Source organism: Melanotaenia boesemani, chromosome 2 (assembly GCF_017639745.1).
Source record: "Melanotaenia boesemani isolate fMelBoe1 chromosome 2, fMelBoe1.pri, whole genome shotgun sequence".
NCBI classification, from domain to species: Eukaryota; Metazoa; Chordata; class Actinopteri; order Atheriniformes; family Melanotaeniidae; genus Melanotaenia; species Melanotaenia boesemani.
In genome coordinates, this window is record NC_055683.1 from 33168380 (window position 1) to 33174658 (window position 6279).

A 6279-nucleotide genomic window follows, 5' to 3' on the forward strand; every position below is an offset into this window, starting at 1 on the left:
AACATCCCTTTAAACACGATCGATTAAGGCATGGCTAGCGGCAAAGCCAGGCCCTCCACCTCATTGCCTCCACCCCCTTGTTCCCATAAAAGTGCTGCCTGCCTCAGGATAACCTTGCCTGAGATGATGAAAGGGAAGCAAATAAATCAACATAGAGAAGAAGAAAAGGAACCTTATTTGGAAGAAAGCAGAATTGAGGTTAATGTGAAAACAGACAGCAGTATTCTGGGTCAAATTTGCACATGGACACACACATGGCAAGACGTGGGCAGACACAAAAGGTGGAAAATACTGGCAGCAGCTCTTGATAGTGGTAACAGTGGAGGTTCATATCAGAGCCATTTGGTTTGAAAACAGAAAAACAAATCCAAGGTGTTCACTCCTCAAAGGGAGAAGGGCATTTAAGCACGAGTAATGGGGAACTGGACGATAGTCAATTGAGAAAATAACAAGTTGTTGCACAAGGAGGAGGGAGAGGGCGTGCAAGGCTTAAAATGATAAATAGACAGAAAAATAACCTTGAGTGATAAAATGTGGGGATGAAGACACACAGGATGACACAAAGTTCTTGTTAGCATTTTGTTTACTCAAGGCTATCAGGTTCTCAGCTCATCATGCAGAGAAATGATTTTGAGCTTTTTCCCTCCATGACATGTTACACCACAAAGTGTAGTATTGCTCTGCCAGTAGATGTTGCACCCTGCAACATCATCCTTTGCTAACAGTGTTGACAAAGTGAAAGCTCAACCAGGAGGCTCTCATTTCTTCACACTTGTAATTAGTTTAGTACATCAGATTGTTGATATATGGAACCAGAGTGATGCTAGGGTTCTATTAAAAATCTAATTTCATCACTCATATGTCCACTGATGTAAAACAGGTAGCTGCTTAGCAAATCTGCAAGCAGATTTTCAGTTTTTCATTATTATTTTTAAATTTAAAGAAGCAATACATTAACAGATCTCTGCTTGTATTAAAAAATGAGCAGGACTAGCATATTCATCCATTAAGATAGGGGCTTTAGAAATGTAGGTAGAATTGAGGCTTATTCACTGGTATATAATGAAATTCTATTAGAAGCATGTCAAAACATACCTGCATTGGCTGTGGAAAATATATACATAATTTTTTACCTAAAAGGGTATATCTTTTTTATTCTGTATAACAAACCAAGCTCACCATTAGTGTCTCTGTAATCTATTTCTACATCATAAAGGACAATGTGGGTCGTGTATACACTGATTAGGGCTTTTGTTACCTGGATACCAACTTTATTCAGACCCAATTTATTATCTACTTTACCTGCCGCACTCTCTGAATTCAGACGGTATTCTTTGATATTCTGAGTTGTGAGCAGGGGTGGTCATGGTCATGCTTTCACTATGAGCATAAATGTAAATGCAAATGTACACATGCTCAGTGCCTACACATGCAAAGAAACACACAGCACTTTCATGCTCCAGCATTCTAATAATCTCTGAGCCCTGCCATGCCCATCATTGAGCCCCAAACTGAGTGGACAAGCAGGTGGGCCAAGTCTGAGCATCATGGGAGACATGTTACATCAGACAAGGACAAATACAAGACGAGCCTGTCAACATCCCCGGCTTCTTCCATGAGGGAGCACTACAACCCATATCTGCAATTCACTACACAGACAGGACACACAATATAGGGGCATCTGACTGAGGCCAGGAGTGATGCTGGAAAATTATAGTGCAGTGAAAAGGTTGAGGTAACAATATGGGAAGAGGTGGGGGTTGTTGTTAAAGAAAGCACAGATTGCCTACAGCTACAAAATTGTGAGAACAGGAAAGAATGACTGAATAAACTAATGAGATGGGCTGACTTTTACATACATCTTGATCAAATCAACACACCTAACCATCTAAAAACACCAATATGCAAAGAAAGTTTGTCTTTTAGTTGAAATAGTGCAACCAAAGCTCAGAGTTTTACACGTCAGTGCATCTTGTAGCACAACAGCACAGAAAGAAGAGTTTGGATTACAGTGGGTGACGGCAAATAGCTTCACACATCCACACATGCCAACGCGGATATTCACGCTGGGCATCTGTGTTATGCAATGTGGCAGTATTAGCTGGTGGCCATGATGAAGATGATGAAGACATCAAGGGCTGTGATCTCTGTATTAGCCAGAAAAGAGGACATTTCCACTTAACTACAGGAAGCAATGGAGAAGAGGGGTGATTTAAAGTCAGTGACAAGGCTTTAAATACCAGCAGGGGATCACAGTTGTGCCCTTTGGCAAAGCAATTATTCACTCCTTTAGAAGACGATCAGGTGTGGATGTGTGGCAAGGACTGTGTCAGCATCTGTCTCTGTCTGTGTGTTTGAGTGAACCATGAGGCAGCGAGGGAGGTGTGAAATGCTACAGTTTCTTCTCTTTTCATGTAACTGAGAAGTGTTTATGCCAAAGTCATCAGAGGAGAGAAAGGGTGTTCAGCCGAGGGCTCGTATTGGGCGATCAACGTGAGTAGGAATAAAGTTGGAGACATAAAACAAGAGCTTGTAAAGGTTAGCTTTCCACCTCTCCATCACTGTCATTTTCTGGCTTGTTGTCTCCTTGCATTCATTCCTGTTCTTCCTTTCTAACCTTCAACCAGAGGCAGTGGTGTCTCAGGGGGAGGAGCTCTCTCCTGCTGAGGCCTAGCCCCAGGGTTGATGGGATGAGACTCTCATTGGAAAACTGTCCTTCAAAAACATAGCCTGATGGATTTTTTGGCACCAGTTGTGCTTCTATCTTTCCCAACACATCCTCTTTGCTTTGCTTTTCTTCTGGCAATACTCCATCTACTTCAAGATCCACTTGCCCATGAGCCCCGACTTAATACACAAACATTTCTGCAGGTTTTTTTCTGCTGACAGTCCAGTCCTCAGTACTGCAGGGCCGCTTATTGATAAGTCAAACACACAGTTAAGGGCTGCTGTGCTTTTTGACACCCCTGGGGCTTCTGCAAAAAATAACCCCAATCCTATCCCCCCTTTCACACACCAATTTCCATCCTCTAGCCATAGATATGGATGTCATAGGAAAGCATTGGGCTCCCATCATTATCGGCTCCACTACACGAGTTCATCACAAACCCAGGGATGTGCAGACTCAGCTGCAGACAAGACATAACTGTAATCATTCTTCATTTGCTCCCTTCTCTGTTTAATATATTACTGCTAAGCATCTTATGTTCAGAAAACAAAACCAGGAACTCTCAAGAGAGAAATTTTCTCCTTTGCTTTCCATTTTGAGTAGTTGATTTTTTTTTTTTTTATTATTATTTATTTATTTTTTTTTAAATAAAAGTTGTATTGTGATACATGTTTCAGACCTGTGTCCTGCTGGGCCTGAGCCTGAGCTGCAGGAGGTGGAAAAATAGCTATCTTGCAGCAGCATATCGCCCCACAGATGTTTATTGCACTTGCTACATGCACAAATGCTGCACAAGCAAAGCTTTCCTCTATAACACTAAGACTCATTCAATGTACAAACAGGAGTTTCCTTAAAAGACATGGTATCAAATGCTGTGAAAGAGTTTTCTCATATGAAATCCCTCCATAAAATGCCTGGATAAAATACTTGCTCTTTTATTGCCATGAATGAAGAGAAATTGGTGGTCATTCTTCCTCGTTTACTACTCAGTAAAAAGACAAAACCACAAAGGAGAGCAGGCTTACTGCAGGACGATAATTGGCAAACTACACTTCAATGTGACCTCTCTGTGACAATGGACGGTCATGCAGTAAGTCGCGGTCTGACATTTCAACAAATTATAAGGGAATCAAAGCTTTTCTGATTAATTATGTCACATACAGTGTTGGAATGTTTAAAGTACTGGTCATAAAGGGCAAAAATTTCAGAGCCCTGCAGTGGCTACTCTGGCGAGGATGACTTTAAAATAGTGGAAGAATTATTCATAACCTCTGTATTTCAAGTCTTACTTACACCTGCATTAGTAGATTTCTGGTTACTAATGGGCATTGCATTGAGCTGGAAATGCAAAACTGACAAGTGACCACTTCAATTTCATATCCTAGATGTTGGCAATATAGGGTTAGCAGATACAGGACAACAATTTAATTTGGAGTTGTACTTGTGTACAACTTGTTTTTGGTGGAATATTTCTCCTCTTAAATAATGCCAATTGTATTATATATTGTTGAAAAGCCTGATTAGTCACTTTTACAATGAGGTATAACTTGTAAGCATCATGCTTCTGTGTAATGAGTAACACAACTAAATGTATGGGTAGTGCTCCCAAAAATTGTGCCAAAATCCCCCCATTATTCTCCTCATCTACGCTTTTTTTTAGCTTCATGTGCTGACTGGTGTATGCCAGTCACAGATATATGACTGGTAACTGATTGCCACCTAAATGACTGACATATTGGAATGAGATTCTGGAGCCAGTGGCAATCCCATATCTCCAGAATCTAGGACCTAACTCCATCATCCAGGGTAGCAACCCTCTCCTCCACAGAGCCAGGGTCATCACAGACTACCTCCAGAATTTGGGAGTGGAGAGGATGCAATGACCTGCCATAAGTTCAGATGTCAACCCAAATGAACACTTGAGGGATCAGTTTGGGCGTGGTGGGTGTACTGAACGTGTGTGACCGACACAGCAACACTGGCTGAACTTCAACATCTCCTGGTTGAGGGGAGGAATGCCATCCCACAGCAAAATGAGATGAGTCTGGTAACAAGGAGAAGGTACCAAGCTGATGTGGTGGTGTATTGATTTTCCAAAGGCTACTGAAATCTTTGACAGTGTGAAATTAATACAGTGTGTACATGTGTTATTTTGCCCTTATTAGAGTGTAAGAGTGCAGTCAACAAAATACATCAAGAAACTCAAAGCGAGTAAATACCAACAGCAGAACATGGCAGGGAAATTTGGCACATTTACATATTAGAAATATGTGGCACATTTTCAGCTGTGGGCTGCGTTTGGTTATGTTGTTGTTATTGTTGATGCTTGTCTTTGCTTTCATGTGGAAAATATAGAATTCAAAGTGAACACTGATTTGTTTTCTGTTACAGAAAAAAAAAAGTTATAATAAAGACTGTCCATTGCAGCTGTTGGAGAATTTGACCAGTGCTTCGTTGCTTTTCATCATTTTTGGAGCTTCACACTCTGTCATTAAATCTGTTTTTACTGGACATTGTTGGCTCCTCTTGGTTCAAGCTAACTTACAATAAAACAGCATTCAACCAACATGCAGTAAAATCTCTGAGAGCTATGCATTGTTAGGGTTTCAAGGGTTGAAAAGAATGCCTGTCTATGGGGGCTGAGAGCCTTATAAATGCCTCTTTAAAGTTATAAAATAACTTTAACACCTCTACCAACTTACTCCTCTTTATAAGTGTCCTAATTGCTGAAAGGATATTTGGAAAACACCTACTAAAACTGACGCTGATACTTCCATTAAATCAAAACTAGCAGTGACAATGGTGCTTTAAACTGTGCTAATTTGCTGCAACAGAAATTTAAGTAAACACTAAATCTCTTTTAGTCACGTTAATATTTGTAATATTGGAGTTTGATATTGTTTCAATCTTTTATTTAAAATAATTAAAGCCAAAGTGTGCAGATGACTCTGGGGAGGAGAAGGTTAACTGAAAATTCCCTCTAACTTACTGCAGCCAAATCTTTTAGATTACATTTAGTCAGTATTTTAAAATGCACATAGTCCTCTATGTTCCACTGTAATACCTTTTATTTTTAAAAATTTACAGCTGGATCAAAATGTTATTGTCTGTTTTTTAAAAGAGACTTTTCTACAATATGCTGACATGCTTATTTCAGTGATAGATATCTCTATTCAGCAAATATTTTGCCACTCATTACCTCTACAATAATACCAACTCTATCTCCTGTGCCTTTTCAGATTCCTGCTCAAAACAAAAATTACAACTCAAACTCAAATCAGCACTTAAGTCCTAAAATCTTTTATGACACATTCTCATCATATCAATGCAGTAACTATCAATGAGCTCAAAGTAAAACCTCAACAACAGATTGCTTTACAAGTCCTGATATTAGCCACCATCATAGAATTAAAGTGCACCGTTGGGTGATGTCTTTTGCCATACTTTGCTGTAATTTGTTAACCTTTACCTTTATTTGAGCATGCTACTATACCTTCTATTTTGTCTGTTAAATAATTGGATTATTGAGGTTGCATGGAGCAAGGCATTCTAATTCATTGCTGGATGCCTCCTGCATTATGATGATTAATGACTGAATCTGCAGAGCCCTT